Raw genomic sequence first — 22,072 nt, 5'->3', positions numbered from 1 at the left:
TTTTTTTTTTTTTAAAGATTTTATTTATTTATTTGAGAGAGAGTGAGAGAGAGAAAGAGCACAAGAGTGGGGAGCAGGAGAGGGAGAAGCAGACTCCCCGCCGAGCAGGGAGCCCGATGCGGGACTCGATCCCGGGACTCCAGGATCATGACCTGAGCCGAAGGCAGTCGCTTAACCAACTGAGCCACCCAGGCGCCCGAATGTTACTTAAATTTTTACTTAAATATCTGAAAAATTTAGTTTTATAAAATTATTGTATATGGTATTTTCTTCTGAAACGTCTCTCTTCTTTTTATTTGTATATCATCATGAAAGGAAATAGGGAAATAATAGGAAAATTGTAATTCTATTGGAAACATTAATTCCAGAAATCAAGTTTTTTTGTATTTTGACTATAATAGTGAATAGTGAATTCTGTTCCTCTGTGTCAATGACCACAGGAAAAATAATTTTTCCTTGGATCTCTGTGATATTGAGAAATGTATTTTATGTGAATAACTAGCCACAAAAATAGAATGTAGGAAAACTTTGAAGGCAAATTTGAACTCTGAAATGTATGTGTCTCCATTTCTCTTTCCATTAAAAGGAGATAATGTTAATTTTAAATGTCTGCTTTCCAGTTCCAGTATGTACTAGACAAGCCACTTTGGGTAAAACACATCGGAGTGTTTTCCCATCTGTAAAATAGAAGTAGAAATGACGTATGAGACGGTTGGTAACATTCTAATATATGTTAAAGCACATTCTACAGTGTAAAGCAAAGTGCGCACACGTTGATTTTGTCTTGTCCGTATAATATCCAGGGGTCAGCACAAGGCAGCTGCCCTCTTCCCAGGGGATTCCTTTGCTCACCCCCGTGAAGCTGGAGTTAACTGCAGTGTGCATGAGTTTCCTCCTGGGTCAATAGGATTAGTGCAAGAAGAAATAATATGGATGTTAGAACGAGCTGAAGTGAAATGACGAATGCTTAGGTGGTCTAGATGGAATTCAATTATGCCGTAATAATAATCTAGGATATTTATGGCATAGTTTTCTAACACAAACTATGTATATGCATGTCTGGAATCAAATGTTTATTTTTCCTAAAGTTTGCCTGCTCTTGACTTATCCTCTCCTTCCCCAAGGTACGGCAAAAGCCATGTTAATCCTTTTCTTATTTCAAACCCTAGAACCACAGATTAGAATGTAAATGCAGAACTTCTAAATCAGAGTCCAGCAGAACTTTGTTTAGCATTAAATATGCACATTTACTGTTTGGAACTCAGTTCTATAATATTTGGAAAGGGGAAGGGAAAATGACCATTTTAAAAGTGAGTGATGTAATGATGTAATGTATGGTGATTAACATAACATAGTAAAAATAAAAAAACAAACAAACTTGCATTCATTAAAAAAAAAAAAAGTGAGTGTTAATGACCCATCAGGGGAAGAAACGAGCATTAAAGCGAATGTGAGATTAATTTTATTTATTTATTTATTTATTTATTTATTTATTTATTTATTTATTTATTTAGAGCATGAAGTTGGGGGGACAGAGTGAGAGAAAGAATCTCAAGCAGACTCCATGCTGAGCATGGACCCCAACACGGAGCTCAATCTCATGACCCTGAAATCATGACCTGAGCCAAAATCAAGAGTTGGATGCTTAACCAATCAAGCCACCCAGGCACCCCTGAGACTAATTTTATATTAGTCTGGACTAGATGGAACTTAAAAAAAATTCCAGTATAATTAGTATACAACATTATATTAGTTTCAGGTGTACAATATAGTGATTCGAGAATTCTATACATTATTCAGTGCTCATCACATGTGTACTTGTAACCCCCTTTACCTATTTCACCCATCTCTGCCCCCCATCCACCCCCCGCCCCCCAGTAACCATCAGTTTGTTCTCTATACTTGAGTCTGTTGTTTTGTTTGTCACTTTTTTCTTTGTTTTGTTTTTTAAATTCCACATATGAGTGAAATCATATGGTATTTTTCTTTCTCTGACTTATCTCATTTAGCATCATACCCTCTGGATCCATCCATGTTGTTGCAAATGGGAAGATTTCATTTATTTTATAGCTGAATAATATTCCATTGTATATATACCACATCTTTATCCATTCATCTATTGGTGGAAACTTAGGCTGCTTCCATAATTTGGCTATTGTAAATAATGCTGCAATAAACATTGGGTGCATATATCTTTTCAAATTAGTGTTTTCATATTCTTTGAGTAAATACTCAGTAGTGGAATTACTGGATCATATGGTCGTTCTATTTTTAATTTTTTGAGGAACCTCCATACTGTTTTCCACAGTGACTACACCAGTTTGCATTCCCCCTAAAAGTGTATGAGGGTTCCTTTTCCTCCACATCTTGGTCAACACTTGTTGTTTCTTATGTTTTTGATTTTAGCCATTCTGACAAGTTGAGGTGACATCTCATTGTGGTTTTGATTTGCATTTCCCTGATTATTAGTGATGTTGAGCATCTTTCCATATGTCTGTTGGCCATCTGTATGTCTTCTTTGGAGAAATGTCTGTTCATGTCTTCTGCCTATTTTTAATTGGATTATTATTTTTGTTTTTGTTTTGAATTGTCTAAGTTCTTTATGTATTTTGGCTACTGACCCTTTATTGGATATGTCATTTGCAAATATCTTTTTAGATGGGACTTTTTAATTTTAATACCTGCAAATGACCCCAAATCAATGGGATATCTCCAAAATGAAGCTGAAGGGGTTTGCTGTATTATGAAGGCAGCTCATGGAGAAAAGGAAAACTCTTTCATGTTTGTATTCCACTGAGTTTAGACAGATCCATAAGTTTGTTACATGTGCATTTATCCTCACTACATTTCACAGACATTAAAACTGAGGCCCAACAGACCCAAGATTACATGGCAGGGAGTGGAATGTGTGATTCCAGAGCTGAGGCCCTAACCAGAACCCCGGATTGGTGGTTGAAAGCAAGACTTAAGAATCACAAAGGTAAATGTTCTTAGTGTGGTGTAACACTTTCACATAAGCCAAGGGCAGTTTGTGGGCAGGACTACTTACAGAAATTATTTACTTTCAGAGGAAAAATCCTTTCATCCTCCAGCCCTTGCAGGGTGGAAATGAGGGCTCAACGATCTTGGAACATCTTAGGCCTTCATTAAAAGTAGTAGTTGTTATTGCTATTGTTATTTTTATTGTTATGTAGTGGAACCCTTGAGAAACCCATTGTAAATAACAAAGAGGATCATTGTGCAGGAAATTTTTAAAACTCAGGTTATAAGATATCGTCATGTCCACTCATGGTTGTTATAGTGGAAGATGGAGAAAAACATCCAGGAAAAGTGAGTTTGTAGAGCATGTTTGAAAGAGAGAAAGAGATGAGACAATAATTTGGAAGAGTAAGCTAAGGTCTAGCTAGGAACAGTTCCATGAAACAAGGGTGGCAAAGGAGGATTCACGGAGACTTAAATGTGGAAAAAGGCACAGAAAGTATTTACTTAGTCAAAACAAAGCGGCTGAGGCCATACTGGTTTTGCCAAAATAACTGGATGGAAAATGATCTACCCATTGTTTTGGACTAGACAGTACCAAATAGCTGGTTTGATAGATCTCTTTCTCCTTCTACATTGACCAAAATTTTGGCACTGAGTAGATACAACTTAAGTCATAGGGCAGGGAGAGGTGCCAGGGGGATCACCTTACAGATACTGTTATTGATTCTAGCTAACAATAATGGCAGTAACTTGAATTTGTATAATTCCTTAAGAAGTATTTTCACGTAAGTGATCTCATTTGTTTGAGACTGATCTCAGTTTGTGCTTTTTGGTAATTCACTGTTACATAGCCTTAAGGAAAAAGTGGTTACTGGGAAAAATAGTTGGTCTTGGAAATTTATTCAATCCCTAAGACTGGCCCTTCTTCAGGGCTCTGGGGGGTGGGGGCAGTCTTTAATATCAGAGTATTTTCTTCTCATCTGTTTATCCTTGTGCCATTTTAATTACTTAACATCTCACAAAGTAAATAGTGTCCACATAGACTAATTAGATAATGAAAATTAGAAACTTTTTTTAAAAGATATTATTTACTTATTTGAGAGAAAGAGAGAGAGAGAGGTGAGGGAGGGGAAGAGGGAAAAGAATCTCAGGCAGACTCCTCACTGAGCGCAGAGCCCAATTTGGGGCTTGATCCTAGGACCCTGAGATCACCACCTGGGCCAAAAGTTGGACACTTAACCAACTGCACCACACAGATACCCCTCTGGAAACTTTTCACATCTTCTCTCATAACTAGAGAGGTAATATAGAGAATCAGACTGCCCAGGTTTGAACCCAACCTTTACCTCCTTTCTAGATGTATGAATTTGGGCAATTTACTTACTTAGCTGCTCTGTGCCTCAATGCTCTTATCTTTTTTAAATTTTATTTTAAATATTTTATTTATTTATTTGACAGAGAGAGACACAGCGAGAGAGGGAACACAAGCAGGGGGAGTGGGAGAGGGAGAAGCAGGCTTCCCGCCGACCAGGGAGCCCGATGCGGGACTCGATCCCAGGACCCTGGGATCATGACCTGAGCTGAAGGCAGAGGCTTAATGACTGAGCCACCCAGGCGCCCCTCAATGTTCTTATCTTAAAATGATATGAATTAAAATGAATTCATGGGGTATTCCAGTGGCTCTCAAACTTCAGCGGCATCAAAATCACCTGGAGGGCCAGTCAGTAGCTAGGCGAAGGGACAGAGAATTTGCAGTTCTAACAAGTCCTCAGGTGATACTGAAGCACTCTGAGAACTCTGGGGGTATTCCATGAGTTAATCATGTAATCAAAGTGCTTATCAAAGGACGGGGCAAGTGTTCAATAAATGTTAGTTGTTGTTATTCCTGCTGTCCTCCTCGTCCTCATCACTATCATTGTCATCGTCATCAAATAGATGATAGTGCTATGAGTCAATAGCAAGGGAGTCCCCAAACTCTCCCAGTTAAAATAATAAAATTTACACAAAATGGAGGCATTTTTCAGCATTCCTGAGCAATTACCAAAGAAGAAACTAAACTGGTATCTATGGCAGGTCTCCCTGTGGGCAGCTCAGCCTGGCTTACCCATACAGCTGTGGAAATAAACCAAGACCAATCAGATGAGAAAAGCAAAGTCTGTTTATTCACCACTTGTGTTTTGGCAGACTCAAAGGCAAAAAGGAAAAAAGAAAGGTTTCGGGTGTGCCCTGATTGGAGGCTGTTGGCAGGAGAAAGCTGTAGGCAGGCTATGTAGAAGTGGGGCATTGTGGGTGATTGGTTAGGGTGTGTATTTGGCTTTCTCTGGTTGGTCTTAAGTTTGAAGCTGTCGGTTCTTAATCGAGTCCTGATCGTTTGGGGCTGATTGTTACAGAGTTATTGTTGAGCTTTCTGGATTGTCACCAGAGATAGCAATCTGGCTCCCCACGCTTTTGACTTATCGCAGGGCTGGCTTCCTGGGTTGTTTATGGTAGATAAGGAGATTGGTTTCCTGGGTAGATTACTGCATGTTGTGGGTCAAAGTTCAGTTTTTACATATGGTCTGGCCATTGTCTATTTTTACATTCAGTCTCAGTGCAGGGACAACCTACAGGGAGAGGAGGTTCTGACTGCATTGACTAGTGATCCAACCCGTGTGGCACTTACAATCTTTACTACAGCTCACACACTGGCTCACTTCTACATCAGTTACTTAGGAGCCTAGTTAGTGTCATCTCTTGGCATACTAGCAAATTAAGACTTACCAAAACCGTGGGGTGCCTGGTGGCTCAGTCGTTAAGCGTCTGCCTTCGGCTCAGGTCATGATCCCAGGGTCCTGGGATTGAACCCCACATCGGGCTCCCTGCTCCACGGGAAGCCTGCTTCTCCCTCTCCCACTCCCCCTGCTTGTGTTCCCTCTCTCGCTGCTTTGTCTCTCTGTCAAATGAATAAATAAAATCTTTAAAAAAAAAAAAGACTTACCAAAACCAAGGAATAGATTCTATAATTTGCTAAATTATCAGCTAATGCCACTTAACAAGCTTCTTGTTGGCCATGCAGCCATTTTTTTACGGGTAACTACCCAACTTCATCGTAATTTACGCCTAACTTGTGCCTATCTTACTCTGTACAGCTCCGTTAAGCCACCACACCAGGGTCTAGAAGTAATAATGACAATTATAACTCACAATTATTGTGTTTTGTGTTTCAGGCTAGAGTGTACAAAAGTGCTTTCCATATGTCATTTCACTTAATCTCCATAGCAATGCTCTAAGGTGGTAAATGATTCGATTGCTCATTTCCAACGTGTGTGTGGGATGTGATTCCCCCACACCAACAGGAAATTCTAGGGACACCAGCTGGGTGTCTGACAGTTTCACTCAATTCTGACTTTATGTACTCCGAGATAATGTCATATCCCACTCGGTAAGAGGTCAGTCCTACAAGACTGCCTCCCTCCAATGCTTCAGATGCCAATCACAAGCCCAGGCTGTTACCCATACTTCTGACTGACTGGCTATAAATCCGAGGTTCCCATGACTCCCTCCTTGGGTTCTAGTCATTTGCTAAAGCAGCTCACAGAACTCAGAGAAACATTTTACTTACTAGATCACTGGTTTATTAAAAAAAAGGATGTGACTCAGGAACAGCCAGATGGAAGAGATGCATAGGGTGAGGTAAGCAGAAGCAGCACAGAGCTCCCATGTCCTTTCTAAACAGACTGCTCCCCAGCACCTCCATGTTTTCATCATCCTGAAAGCTCTCCAAACATCCTCATTTTGAGTTTTTATGGAGGCCTTATTACATAGACATGATTGATTAAATCATTGACCATTGGCGATTGACTCCAGCCCCTTTGCACTCCTAGAACCTCAGAGGGGTGGGGTTGAAAGTTTCCACCCTCGACCCTCTAATCCTGCTTGGTTCTCCTGGCAACCAGACCCCTCCTTGGGTGCATTCCAAAAGCTACCTCTTTAACATAACAAAAGACACCTATAGCTCTCTTATCACTTGGGAAATTCCAAGGATTTTAGAAGCTCTGTTCCAAATGGGGATGAAGACCAAACAAATCACAATACCACAGGTGGGTGATGTATATGTTCCTTTTTTTTTTTTAATTTTTTAATTTTTATTTTTTGGTAAATAGGCTCCACACCCAGCATGGAGCCCAACACTTGGCCCTGAGATCAAGACCTAAGCTGAGATGCTTAACTGACTGAGCCACCCAGGCACCTGGTGATAAATTCATTATCTTGATGGGGTGATGGCTTCATAGGTTTATGTGTTTGTCAAAATTTATTAAATTGCACACTTTAAACTTGTGCAGTTGATTGTATGTCAGTTATGCCTCCATAAAACTCTTTCGAAAAATTAAAAAAGTGAAACCATAAGTTGGAGGAAAACATGGCAATTTCTGATCTCAGAGTGGGCATTATACATAAGTGCAAAAAAAGTACCATAAAATGAAGAAAAGTTTAAAAGATTTAACTACATTAAAACCTATTAAGGAAAACACAACGGAAAGAAAATTAAAGGCCAAATGGTAAATTGGTAAAATATTGACCAGTATGTCCACACATATGTCCTTAAAATTTTTAAAGTATGAAGAGTTTTTACAGAGAAATTAGAGAACTGAGAACATAGAAATTGATTAATGAGCAAAGGACATGAATAGGCAATTTGTAAAAGGAGAAATACAAATAGTTAAGAAACATCTAGAAATGTTTTCCTAATCCCATAAATGCAAATTAAAACGGAGCAGGGTGATGATGTCACATCTACCTAGGGAATTAACATGAACTTTTAAAAAAACTGATGTGACCGGTGTTGAGAATGGTGATAAAGAAAAAGACAGCTTCGGAGGCAGTTTGGTGGCAGGTATTACAAGCCCTAATCTTTTGAGCTAAAAATTCCACACCTGTAATATATCCTAAGAAAATAATTCCTATATAGGAAAAAAATGTTTTACCCAATTCACAACTAAGTTTGATAACTAAATGATTTTTTGTGCATTTTTCTGAATATCCTACCACATTGTTGATTGTCTGAGATCATTCTTCCCAGCTAAGAGCTTGTATTCTAATACTTAAGGAGCAATTGCTATCAAATGTTATTTTTCTTGATGATTTTACATAGTTAGATAAGGAATATATTTACTATTACTATTAACTGATGCTTTTTTCCAGTGTTTTAGAAATGTTAACACTGTATTTTCTGTGTCCATTTTGCAAATAGTTTTATTTCCATAATGCAGCAGGCAATTTGGTTTATACTAAAAATCCAGCTTAATAATTTCCAAATTTACTTGAAATAATTTCCAATAATTCCAAATTATTTCCAAATAATTTTAAATTTTAACATTAAAATTTTCAATTTAAATCAATGAATTATTTTCTTAAATATGAGTGGTATATTTTGAGATCAATATACATTTATATTCAGAGAATTGACTTTCTTTTTACAATCTAGCAAACCAAATATCCTTCTCGACTTCCAGTGATTTTAAGATGTAATAGGTTCTATTGAAGAGAAAACTTTTAAAAAGGCAGATCATAATTTTTATTTTTATGAAATTATTTTGCTGTGTGTGGTGTTTGATGGTCAAATGACCTACAGAGAAGCTTCATGAGTAAGATCTTTAAAGGTTCTATCCGCGAAGAAAATTGACTTTGTGGTGTTTATTTACGTCATGCTGAAATGACAGTGGTCTAGACTATCCTAAGAATCACTGGCCAATATGTGCAATTTTTATTAAACTTAGCTCAGGAATCTGGGACCCTATGCCCCATATATGCTAAGACAGAAGGAGACTATCTGAGATTCATCCATGAGTTTTATGCGTTCCAAGTTTGTGACAGCATTACCTACACCTGTGACTTACGTTCGTGGGACTAGTTAGGCAGATTGCTACATAATTTGTTGGGTGCACGTTCTCAGCTGCGTAAAGAGAACTTATTTCCTGACAAACCACCCTTTTCATTTCCTCTCACCTCTGAACTAAACTGTTGTAAAGATAGAGAAAAAAAAATCAGCTGCCCTATATTCAGGCAGTAATAATAAAAATCAAGGTGGGAAATGGTCCAATGTGGTTGTACAGATTTGGCTTTTGACTAGTTACTAATGTGAACATTTCCTGACTTCATCCACGCTGACTTCCTTGTTTCCCTGTTTCCTCCCCTACAGCTTTGCAGCTCGGGTAGAGCTCACAGAACCAGGGAACTGGGGAGGGTGGTGCTCATAATTATCAGATGTGTGTGAGTGTTGTGTATGATGATATGCACACAAAATACTAAGAAGTTAGTTCTTACAGTTAAAGAACCCTTAAACTTGAAATGGCAGTAGATATATGTCATGTAATAATCATCGTGATAATAGCTATTGTTTTTGAGCCTGTGTGCCTCATGCTATGATAAGCCATTGGTAAATAGCTATTGCTTTTCTTATTTGAAAGATGAGAGAGCTGAGATTAGGGAGGTTAGATCACTTGCTCTATGTCATACAGCTAGTAGGTGGCCAAGCCAGGATTTGAACCCAGGTTCATTCTGTTCTTAAACCCAGGGTCTGACTAGATGACCTTTTCTTTTCAGAACTGTGTCCGTGAAGCAGGAGTCTTGTTGCTGGTGGAGGATTTGGATTCATCCGGCCAAGTGATCATGGAGTAGCAGACTATGAGCTCAGCAGAGTTTGCTGGTTAGTATTTTTCTCCCTACTTACTGTTTGATAGTATGATTTTCAGTTATATATTGTAAAATAGTAGGTGGGAAAACATACAGGAATAGTAGAGTTCAATCTTTACAAAGAATTACAGCCAACTTCTTGAAAGAATTTGAGTTTTTTTTTTTTTTTTTTTTTTAGGAAATAATTCTGAGCCTTTATAGTTAACAATTCCACAAGGTGATTTTCTTAGATAGGCTCTAAAGTGTTTCTGCCTTTGACATGATTGCAAATGTATTGCTTTCATCAAATTGAAAGAGGTTTGGTCTTTCTGTGACTCACATTAATGCTTTACTGGTGACTTATTAATTATACAGTATTTCCTGGGGCTTTGGGGATTTTGTGGAAAACATGACAAGGAGAGTCTCTAATTGATTTTTTTTTCCAAGTGTAATTACCTCTCTTGAGAATGGGACTTCGTCTTAAAATTAACAGCAAATGAAGAGACAATTATACACAGGCTTTGGTAGTGTATAAAAAAGCTATTCTGTGTTGTACCTAGAATTCAGTATGCATTGTAGGATATCAAATTTGAAATGGGATAGATTTTAAAATATTTAAGAGTCTTTAACTGAAAAGAACTCATATTTTAAAAATAGTTGACCTTAAAAGTATTTGGAACTGTCACTGTGAAGACAAGTTTATATACTTGGTTTATGTAACTATCAATTTATTTTGACTCATGTAATTAAAGATCTGAGAAATAATTAAAGAATTGGGGTGGGGGGAGGGAGTAAATTGGGAGCCTCTTAAAATACAAACATTTAAAATGTTCCTGAAGGGAAAACATTTTCCATATTTGATGTTGAAAGTTGGAGGATAAGAGAGTAAAGGGGAGTTTTCACTGGTAGAAGATAAAGAGGGGCATTTTGCAAAATGTGATATCGAGCTAAGCCAAATCCGTGTTGAGAAAGGCGTGCGGCTGTCTTTCTAGATGAGAAGTTATTAAACCTGTGGTCATACTGGGCTGTTCACAGAAAATTAAGGCTCTAATGAGAAAATGTTCAGACCCGTGGCAGGGGAAGAGGTTGTGACCTTTGGAAAGCACGTCTGCTTAACTTAGACAAAGCAGGATTTAAAGACATTATATAGTTAGGGCTATTAGAAAAGATGACTCATATTAATTCTTCAGTAACTTTCTAGAAACCATGTGATTATGAGTCATAGAAAATGAATTATTGGATTCATTCTGGTGTGAATATAACCAGAAAGTGGGTTGGACAAATTTATATATTGTAACAACTACTGGGTTGCATTTCCAAGTCACTTTTGCCTGTAAAATGGGGAAAATGTGCTTTTTAATTTTAATGCAAGTAGCAAATGACCCAAATCCTAATTGCACAGTGGGCAGCCTGACCCCATATTTATGGGATTGTACTCTGTCTTCTTTATATTTCATAAGATAGCAAGTTGATTCCTGATTACTAACTTCTCTCTTCTTAACATGACTCTTCTCAGCTGCATGTGCTGGATTTGTGGCCGGGCCTTGTCCTATGTGGATGATTGTTGTTGTTCCTCACAAAGGTCCTAGGATAAGTACTGTGATCATGTCCATTTACATTTTGAAGAAACTGAAGCTCTTAGGACAGTAACTGGCCCAAGAGTATCTAGTCACTAGCTGGTAAAGCCAGGATTTGAGCGTAGGCCTGTTGGATTGGTTGAGTTCACCCTCAACCACTATTCCAAGATGGCCACAATTCTCTGAAAATTTCCAGGTGCCTCATTAACTTCAGACCACTCAGTCTTGCCTTGGACTCCTGTACCTAGGGGCTTTAGCTGCTGACCTGTTACCTGATATTTTTTCTTCACCATGGGTAGGCTTCTGGAAAAATGCCCATTTCCTTGTTTTTGAATCCATTACTTTAGTTTTTTCCATTCCTTAGGCCAAACTGTTTTATTCTAGTATTTGTTTCGGCAGTGCATATACAAAGTGTTTTGTTCTATTGTTGAAATTCACTGCAGACCATGTGGCATGAGATTCACATTTTTGCTTACTTTTAATGAAATAAGATAATTTTTTATTTCTGCTCACATGTACACACAAATTTCTGAAATCCAGAGCTCATTTAAAGCTGTCGGAGTTTTAAAGTATTTACAGAGCTTTAGAACATTTGAAGAAAACATGTAATATTAAGAGGTTCACAAAAACAAAATCAAAGTAATGAAGTTTTATATCATCCACTGTAAATTAGAATGTTTAACTTGATCATATTGGTTTATATAAAAAGGAAAAATAATCCATTCTGAATTCTGAAGATGCATGTATGTCCACAAACCATTTCCTAAATATGTAATTAGAATGGAAGGATTTCCCATTTTCTGTTAAGATTTCCCTCTATCAAGTCCAGATGTCCAGTGGAAGTAAATTTTAGGGATAGTTTTGATGTGCCTGTCTAGTCTCAATTAAAACTAAATCACTCCTATATTGATTACCGTTTTTCCTGATTGAGTCAAGATAGAAATATGTGTTTTTAACTGAACGGATGAGTTGCATTAACAGTTATTTTATGAAAGATTTTTCAGAATTTCCTGTCTAACTTAATCAAATAGTTACTTTGCTAGCAATACATGTTTTGAAGAATTCTTAGAATTGTTTCAACTGATCACCATGTAAGATTGTTAACCAGAGATAAAGACAGGGCTGTCATTTTAATTTGTGATGCAGTATCACTAAGTTAAAATTAGATTAGTTTTTACAATCTTTCCTCAGGCAAGATTTAAGAGCCTAGTGAAATAAGGAAGAAGGTAGTTTTGTTTTTTTTTAGATTTTATTTATTTTTTAGAGAGCGAGCGAGAGAGAAACAGCATGAGAGGGGAGAGGGTCAGAGGGAGAAGCAGGCTCCCCGCTGAGCCGGGAGCCCGATGCGGGACTCGATCCCAGGACCCTGGGATCATGACCTGAGCCGAAGGCAGACGCTTAACCATCTGAGCCACCCAGGCGCCCAGAAGGTAGTTTTATGTAAGGGAAAAAGATTGGGTATGCTAGGGCCCGTGTTGCAACTACTTCGTGAGATGGGGAATTGTGATTATCCTGTTGCTTCTAACTCAATACATTTCTATAATTTCCCAGGTTTGAATTAATATATATGAATTATAAATTATATTTTTAATATAAATTTAAGCTAACTGAAGAATCAGTTATTAAAAATACTGCCATTGATTACTTTCAGAACGATCAAAAGAGTTTCAAAATTTAATTATCTTTCAGTTTGATATATATACACTTAATTAAAATGTGTGAAGAACTTTGATAATGAAAGATAACATATCTAATCAAATATGACATTAAAATACAATCATGTGTTTCCCCAGATTGCCCTTGCCTTGTGTTAAAATTCTTAATCAGTTATCACAACTAATGTTAACTAAATATTTGTTGGGAGAATGACACCATCATATAGAATATCTCAATTATTATATTAATATGGTAGAAGTGGGTGGGGTGCCGTTCCATGGTTGTCCAGATGTGGTGGGACATCTGGTTCTGTCTCATTTTCCCTAGATCAGGTATAAGGGTGGGTCTGTCTTCCATGCTACTGTCATTTTCCTGTCCAGGTGTCCAGGGCCATGTCATGTTCAGGGACAGTGAATGGAGAGATTGTCCTTCTAAGGGAGTGCTAAGTGATGTGTTAGCTCTAGGAACTGGATGCTGACTGTTGGGCTAACAGAGACATCCCTAAGTTCATGATTATTTGATCCCTGAGGGTTTCTCTTCGACCCAGTAAGTGTCCAGTCACCACTGCTTTGAGGAAAGTATAAAGCAGTGAACAAATGTGGTAACTTCTTGAGTTCTAAGCATCGTAAGGTAGGGGGACTCAGCTTCAAAGTGGCAAAGCGAGCTTTTCCTGCCCCTAGACCGGAGAAAAGAGATAACAGGCTAGTAAAGAGGGGAAGCCACCCAGACCAGAGAAGAGTGAGGATGAGAGATCTTTAGTTGCCTCAGGCACAAGCACCAAATCAGTGCCCAGTTCCCCTTTCCACTGTAGTCCAGTGAGCAGCCCGAGTGTTGCCTTGGTTTGTCCAGTAGGAATGGCATTCCTCTGTGCCTCAACACGTTCCTTAGGATTTACCTGGCATCTTGGGTTAAATATAAACTTGAGCAAAGGATTAAGTCTTTCATCTATTGCCAACTACCTAAGTTATCCAGAGAATTAAGGGGTAACTAAATGGAATATCTCTGGTAAATTAAGGGATTCTAAGAATCAGAGACAGAAACTGCTAGAGTTCACTTGGTGCACTGGGGAACAGTAGTCTAGTGTTTGTGAAGAACTATGAAGGGTCTGAGATCTTATCCCCTTCAAGTTCACAAGTTAGCCTGTCACAGTTTTGATGATGGCAGAAGGCACTTCTAGGTCAGAGACAAAGGATTTTATTACTCAGAGCACAGCAAGTAACGTGTTTGTGTTAGTTCTCTTTGTCCAAAGTTCCCCTCGGAACTTTATAGGCCAAAGTGTTAGGTCCAGATTGGTGCCTATACATCAGGAGAGAAACCCTGAACTTAGGGAATACGATTTTTAAAAAATGGGCAGCAAGCATACCTACTCTTTGTTCTTGAGGGAGGTACCATCTCTAATTTCTACGACTGATCAGTATATAAATATCCATGAAAATACAATCTGGAGCAAAGGCGATTGGTGCCTCTGCTTGTAAGATATGCAGAAACATGAGAGACCCATGGAGAATTGATTCCTAACTATGTTGTGATGCAGATGGTGTTTTTTTTTGTGTGTGTGTTTTTTAAAGATTTTATTTGTTTTTAAAGTAATCTCAATACTCAACGTGGGGTTCGAACCCACAACCCTGAGATCAAGAGTCACATGCGTGCTCCGCAGACTAAGCCAGCCAGGCTCCCTGAAGGTCCTGTTTAATTAGAAGTTTTGCAATTTTTATCATTTCTGTACTCCTAGTAGATGGGCCACTTAATGTACTGTCTGTAAAATTTGGTTTCCTTGTCTGCAGAATTTAGTATCCATTCAGCTAATATATATTGAATGCTCCCTGTGTCCAGGCACTGTTTTAGGCACTTGGACTAAAGCAGTAAATAAAGCAGATGAAAGTCCCTCTCCTATGGAGTTTACATTTTGCTGGTATATAACAATGATTTTAAAAATTCAGAAGATGCTAATGCTCCGGGAAAAAAAAATAAAGCAGAGAAGGGGGAAAGAGAATCCTGGGTGGAGTGATGGGAGAGAGTGCATTGTTCTTTTTTTTTTTTTTTTTGGAGTAAAACAAGATTTCATTGTTGACAAGGTTACTTCTGAGTTGCAGAAATTCTTCTGGTTTTTCCGTGTACTCCCCCATTCAATCTTGACTGCCATAATGAGACAGACAGAAAGCGCGAGGACACTTTTTTCTTGCATCTCTAGTGGAAACCTTAGCAGCAGACAGGAACTGCTCCAGGTCTCTTTTAGAAAAGTTTGTTAGGCTTTTGTGGTAAGGTGACAATTGAACAGAAGTCTAGAAGAAGTGAAGGTACAAGCCATGAGGACATTAAAGGAAAGAGATTTCCAGGTAAAGGAGACCCTGAGATGGGTCCTGGTTGGTGAGGTGCAGAAATAGCAATTCCAGGCCGTGTGGCTGGAATAGAGGGAGAGGATGGAAGAAGCAGGAGGTAATGTTAGAGAGTGGGGTGTGTGTGTGTGTGTGCGTGTGTGTGTGTAAATAATTTAAGACACAAATACAGACAACTTCAAGAAGTTTTATTGAAAAATAGGCCCAAGAAATGGGATAGTAGGTAGTGGGGTCAATACTAAATATATACTTTTTAAAGATGGGAACATTTACAGCATGTTTGTATGTTTATCTTCTTTAATCCGTTAGAGAAGGAAAAAATGATTGATGTCAGAAAAGGAATGGCTGAGAAGGTAAGAGGGAAAGGATCTGGTGTACACACGGAAAGGTTGGCCTTAGATACAAGACTGACGGTAACAGGAATGAAGGCAGAGAATGTGGGCGCAGGTGCAGGATATGTGGGTGGTGGTGGTTGTGAGTGAGCATGGAAGTTTTCTCCTGATTTAGTTTCTTTTTTCCCCTGAAAGAGAAACTGGAAGTATAGTCATCAGCTGAGAGTAAAGAGGCAGGTGAAGCTGTTGAAGGTCTGAGAACCAAACACTGATGAGGAAGAGTTTCAGGGAATGGGAGAGAAAATGTGCTAGCGAGCATATTTGGATGTCCAGGTAGCACTAAGAGCTAGTGGACACATATTTAATTTAAGAGCCATTGGGTGATTGAATATTTGTCTTTAGTCATGTTTAGCTTCACAGGTATGGGGTTAGGATTAGGCAGAGCTAGATTTAACCAGAGTGACAGTTGCACTAAGACAGTGTAATGAAGAAGGCATGAGACCTGAGGCTCCATGCAAGGGTGTAATTATAATGATGGAACATGGATTTCGAAGAAGGTGGATGATGAAGGCAGCAAGTAACAGTGGAAAGTAGAATTAAGGGATCGTGTATCTGTTGTCATTGAAGTGTTTTGCGGGGTGCGGGGGCAGAAGAGCTAGAGGGATTGAGCTGGGGAGATAAGAAGTGGTGGTCCAAAAATGCAATTTTGAAATTGAGATCATGGAGAGATTCCTATTTGTGATGGCAGATAAGCCAATGATAGGACCATGGGGGTGGGGAACTGAGATCATATGGAGGACATGGTCAACTGTGGAGAGAAGAGAGGTCGAGGGATTGAGCGTCTGGAATATTGGAAGAATCATCCACATGGATTTTGAAATTTCTAGAAGTTACAAAAGGAGAAACTGATATACAAGGAACTAAAATCCTCACACAATTAGGAGGACCCACCCAGGGGTTTGCAGCTGGTTGCCACAAGGAGGCACTGTGGGGGTTGCAGCAGAAAGCCATAGTGTTACTGCAAGAATTAAAGAATGGACATTTTTACAACAGTTTGCACGGTATTAGGCTCATGGTAAAGCTCAGTAAGTCATCTCTGAACTTGTTTTAGTTCTGACATGGAAAGAGCTTGGAAGTCATCACTCCCATCCTTACACGGAGAAAAAGCTGAACAAACTGAAAATCAATGACTTTTCATGATTCATCTAAGAACTGAGCTTGTGGGGCAAACTGACACCCTGAGATGTGGAGAGAGGTGAATTCAGACGTTCACAGGTGAATTGAGACAGGTGCATTCGGACAGTCACAGCTGAGACTGGCTTAACTGGAGCAGAAGTCACTAAAGCCATAAACTGGTAGGAACACTTAGATGATCATTTTGAGGAATTGCCAGAGGTTGAGTGTGTACTAGCCTGACGGTGAGAAACTCCAGGGGGCTGCAGTCTTCAAATCCTATGTGACCCTTCTGGAGAAGTCCTGTGCCTCAATGACCAGAATAGGCTTATAATATGGATATCCTGCAACAGTGTGCTGCTCAAAATTTTTAATGTCAAATCTCTTAGTATTTGTATAACATTATAATTCTTTTTTTAAATAAGAATAATCTGTTCGAAGATACGTATTTTTAATTGGAGTTTTTCTTAGCAAGCATGTAACAAACTTATGACCCCTTTGCAGTTCAAGGATATGCTCATGCACTTGCAAGATAGTATCATGTGCAAAAAGAAAATTGATTAGCAACGACAGCAGTTACTGTGGGTGTGCTTTTAAGCTCCTGTTTCAGGGACAGGATAAAGGACCCAATTAGTCCAACTCAGGTAATTGAAAAGTTCTATGTGCAAAAATAGAGAAAGACAAAGGCAGAGGCAAGAGAAGGGAAAGAGGAGGAGAGAGAGGAGGGAGAGAGGGAGAAGGGGAGAGAAATCTCAAAGGAAGCTAGGAATAGCCTCTAAAAAACAGGAACTGTAGTTTGGAAATGGGAAAGATTCAAGATTCAACCCACATTTAAAGATAGGCTTTTCTAATGCCCCCCACAGCCCCCAGCAGCAGGCATCCAAGATCATCACTCTTTAGTTTCTTCTCATGTATATCCCTGCAATCAATGGACTGACTCTCTCCAAGGGTGTAAATTTAAATTTCAGAATGAGAGAATCTTGTTGGTGCAACCAGTCAGCCCTGACCACATTTTGTGTAGAACTTTTATATTGGCCGGTCAGGCTATGGGTTATCTGCTTTTGTGGGATGCAGTCAAGGGGAGGAAGGTAGGCCTGCTGAGTGGGGAGGACTGTCACAGGTGGACACAGGCACCCTGCCCAAGGAATAGCCCCTTCATGAGGAAATATCCTTTAAAAGGAACTGAATGTAGCTGTCTTGTATTGTATAGTCTGATATCTGGATAAAAAGGAAAGAGTCCATTATTTGAGTTTATCTTCATGAATTTGCCTTGTTTATAATCAGTCAAAATGCCTACATTTATCAGCATGCTGGCATTAAATAATTCCCAATTGCATTGATTTTTTTTTTTTTTTTAGTTTGTATTCTGTGTTTGCAGTGACACCCCATAATACTGGCAGTGCTCAGAGAGTCAATTAATTACATCATGTTTACAGGCGATCACCGTAGGATAAAATGCCAAGGTCCTAAAGGATCTATGTTACTGTATTGCCCTCTAGTGGTATGCTCTTGGGTTTACAGTTACTGTACTGCCATATGTAGAAAGCAACCTTGGGCACTAATTCAGAGTTAAAGGGAAACTCTGCTTCTGTCCATTTAGAGAATGCATCGAGTACAAGCCATAATATCACAGTATCTATCTATTTCTTACTGTGGGAAATGACAAACTAGGCTCATCAAACTCTAATAGAAGATCTTGAGTTGGAGACCATGGAAGCTGAGTGTTTTAAACCTTAGAAACTTTTTGATATATAATTCTGATATTGTTAGAATTATGTAATGTTAGGAATGGAACAAAGTTTGAGACCGTTAAATCCAACCCAGTCATTTTACACTTGAGAAAACAAGCTTCAAGATTTAAATATGTTAGGCAATTTGCTGCAAATAGTTTACAGTAGAACTGAGCCTAGAATCCAAGTTTCCTGCCTCCCAGGCAGGCAATCTTTCTTTCATAAAACCAAAATATTACAATTACATTTATTTAGTGGGAAGATGGCTCAAGGTCCAGGCTGTTATCAAAACAAAAACAAAAAACCAAAAAACGTGTGATATACTAAAAAGGAAAATTAATGTATGAGTTATTTGAAGGAAAGGGAGGATATATGCTCTTTCTCTTTTAGGAAAAGAATACAATTTGAAAACTTTATTCTTTTTATTAATTCCATAGCATTATTTCTGGGCAAAGCAGGAGAGAAGAGAAAATAGGCTGGATAAGGCAGAGGCAAGTGGGGGAGGGTATACAGGAATGCCTCTATCCATGTTTCTTTTTTTTTTTTTTTAAGATTTTATTTATTTATTTGACAGAGAGAGAGACAGTGAGAGAGGAAACACAATCACTATGTTGTATACCTGGAACTAATTTAATATTATATGTTAGTTATACCTCAATAAATTAAAAAAAATGCATTGGCATGTCATTGTTAAACCTGCATTGTATCTTTCAAAAACTGATAGCTGGACAGTGGTGAAAGCCATGCAGCCAGCCCCTCCAAAAATATCCTGTTGCCTGTCATCACCAGCACCTTGTTCTTTAGCAACATGGTCTGGCAACGTGAGACTTTGCCTTTTACACTAGAGTGGGACATCAGTTCTCATTTGGCTAAGCCACTTCTCCCAAGTACCAAGTCTAATAAAGGTACGCAACAACTAAATTCAGACTTGACTCCTTTCATCTCCTCTTGCCTGGAACAATAGTGTGATTAATCTAACATTGCTTTGGAGTATGTTATTTCTTTATCAGTGAATTAAAAGACATTATAATAAAAAAACCCAGTAAGTGATAGTTGTTTATTATTCTGGATTTTGTGAGTTAAATCTCTGTTAATTTGCAACATCTGTGCCAGGTATTAGAACCCATGTTTTATTTATTTTTTTAAAGATTTATTTATTTATTTGACAGAGTGTACAAGCAGGGGGAGCAGGAGAGGGAGAAGCAGGCTCCCCGCTGAGCAGGGAGCTTGAAGCAGGGCTCGATCCCAGGACCCTGGGATCATGACCTGAGCCAAAGGTAGACACTTAACCAACTGAGCCACCCAGGTAACCCAGAACCCACATTTTAAATGTCTATTCCTAAAGTATGACCAAATAGTCAAATAGATTTCTGATGTAAAGGAAACAAAATTAACATATACAAAATATAAATATATTTATATAGTGTATTTTAAATATGCTAGACTATAATACACATTAGTAATGTTAAATATATAAATATGTTAATGAACCCGTATTTCTTCGTTTGTTCTGGACATAACCCTTGGCATTAGATGGTAAGCATTTTGCTATAAGACTTACTTAACTGGTTAGACAAGTTATTTTGGCAGCAATTATGTATTTGTAAATGGCCTCCAAGTAAATTTTATGAGAATAAAAAGAAAGACCTTTCTAATACCAGTACTTACATTTAAATAAAATTATTGCTCAGCAATAGTCTTAATTAAAGAGTTATCTGGGGAACATTAAAAACACTGCTCCTCAAACTCTCCTAGAGATTCTAGTTCAGATGATTGGGATGGGCTTGGGCAGTAGTATTTTTAAAAACTCCCCAGTGCATTCCATTGTGCAGCCAGGATTGATAATAAAAGACTGAGCATGATTAATAAGCAATTGAAGTTCAGATGGAAACCTCTGCCTTTGCCCCATTCCTGTGCCCTCCACCCTGGCCAAGATAATAAATGAAAAGTATATCATATCCCAGGGGAATGACAGAAATTAGTGCCATTCTTAAGGACCTAAAGTCAGGATGCCCAATAGAATTCCCTGTAATGAGGGTAATGTTCTATATCTACCCTGTCAAATAGAGTACCCACTAGCCATGTGTGGCTATTAAGCACTTGACACGTGGCTAGTGCAAAAACTGAATATAAAATTTTTTTAATTCTAGTTTCAATTTAGTCACATGTGTTTAGTGGTTACTGTACTAGACAGTATAGATCAAAAGGATGCAGAAGTGAGACCTCTGTCATGGTTCCATTTAATCTCCTCTAGAAAATTGTTCCTGATGTCTCTGGTCAGAAGTAATCTTGTTCCTATCTGTGTGTTTCCTATTGCTGCTGTAACAAATCACCCCAAACTTAGTGGCTTAAAAACACAAAGTGGCTTAAACGAACACAAATTAAGTTCTGGAGGTCTCAAGTTTCTGGAATTCAGGAGTCCAAAATGGGTCTTAAAAGGCTAAAGCCAAAATGGTTTGCAAGGCTGTATTCCTTCTGGAGGCTCTAGGAATGAATCTGTTTCCTTGCCGTTGCCAGCTTCCAGAAGTCACCTACATTCCTTGGCTTGCGGTTCCTTCCATCTCAAAGCCAGCAGCATAGCATCTTCAAATCTCTGCCTCTGACATTCCTGTATCACTCTTTCACTTATAATGACCTTTTTTTATCGCAGCAGGTTAACTTGGATAATCCAGATACTCTCCTCATCCCAAAATCCTTAATTTAATCTCACCTTCAAATTACCTTTTGTCATGTAAGGTAACGTATTTAGAGGTTCTGGGAATTAAGATGTGAGCATTTGGGGGGAGCCATTATTCAGCCCCCTCTACTGTGGTACTTATTCTGCCTTGTCTTATAGTTTCCCATGTGCTTTTCTATGAGCAGAAAATGAGTCTTAGTAATTTTAATCCCTAGGTTAAAACTGTGGCTTTCACACTATATGTGTTCAAAATATATTTGTTGGAATGAGTTGATTAAGGTTAAAAAAAGAAAAGAGAGTATTTGATAGGTGCTGGCTGAGTGAATAAAGAATTAAGGGGGGTCTTAATGCAGCAAATTAATTTTGAGCATCTGCATGAATTGAACATTCACCAATCTATCAACCCATGGAATAGATTTTGGAGCAGTACTTATCAATCACCAGTCAACTGAAGACTGAACGGTTGTACCCTGATCTGTTCATTTTAGCTCAGTGTGTTTTGGGCTATTGAGAAAGCAATGGGAAGCCAAAGTCTGTTTGCATAGTTCTTTAGGAAATAAGAACAAAAAAATGTGGAATGACAATTAATAGCTTATGTCTGATAAATGTACTTCAAAACCAGAACATTTTAAGATTAATACATTATTTGATAAAGGAAGTTAGTGTATGGAAATCAATGATTACTTTATTAAGCATTTATATCTAATGAGTGAAAAATTTACTCATTTGGTTTATTTATTTATTTATTCTTATTTATTTTTTAATTATGTTAATCACCATATATTACATCATTAGTTTTTGATGTAGTGTTGCATGATTCATTGTTTGCGTATAACACCCAGTGCTCCATGTGGTACATGCCCTCTTTAATACCCATCACCAGGCTAACCCATCCTCCCAACCCCCCCTCCAGAACCCTCAGTTTGTTTCTTAGAGTCCATAGTCTCTCATGGTTCGT

General features: G+C 38.3%; 1 protein-coding gene, 1 long non-coding RNA gene and 1 other non-coding gene across 4 annotated transcripts in view; 2 read left to right on the top strand and 1 right to left on the bottom strand.

The window, feature by feature from the left end:
• The window catches only part of LOC145723020 (uncharacterized), a 31,036-nt gene extending 27,156 nt beyond the window's left edge, over nucleotides 1-3,880 (top strand). The window contains exons 3-4 of one of the 2 annotated variants that reach the window (XR_014147731.1): nucleotides 1,515-1,877; nucleotides 3,597-3,880. This is a non-coding gene — a long non-coding RNA (uncharacterized LOC145723020). Of the gene's footprint in view, nucleotides 1-1,514; nucleotides 2,663-3,596 lie in introns of those variants that run through there. The other variant, XR_014147730.1, reaches the window with a different exon arrangement.
• Nucleotides 3,881-12,484: 8,604 nt separating this feature from the next.
• COL21A1 (collagen type XXI alpha 1 chain) overlaps nucleotides 12,485-22,072 on the top strand; it is a 217,989-nt gene continuing 208,401 nt past the window's right edge. The window contains exon 1 of the mRNA XM_081828461.1: nucleotides 12,485-12,640. The gene's annotated coding sequence lies outside the window, so the exon portion shown is untranslated. The remainder of the gene's footprint in view (nucleotides 12,641-22,072) is intronic.
• On the bottom strand, nucleotides 14,977-15,104 carry LOC115943988 (small nucleolar RNA SNORA31). Its single transcript, XR_004078556.1, has one exon. It is a non-coding gene; the product is annotated as a small nucleolar RNA SNORA31 (small nucleolar RNA).

The sequence above is a fragment of the Leptonychotes weddellii genome, chromosome 8 (genome assembly GCF_054177405.1).
Source record: "Leptonychotes weddellii isolate Sample4059 chromosome 8, ASM5417740v2, whole genome shotgun sequence".
Classification (NCBI taxonomy): Eukaryota; Metazoa; Chordata; class Mammalia; order Carnivora; family Phocidae; genus Leptonychotes; species Leptonychotes weddellii.
Note: the sequence above shows the minus strand (reverse complement) of the source record. Positions and strands in the feature narration are given on the sequence as shown.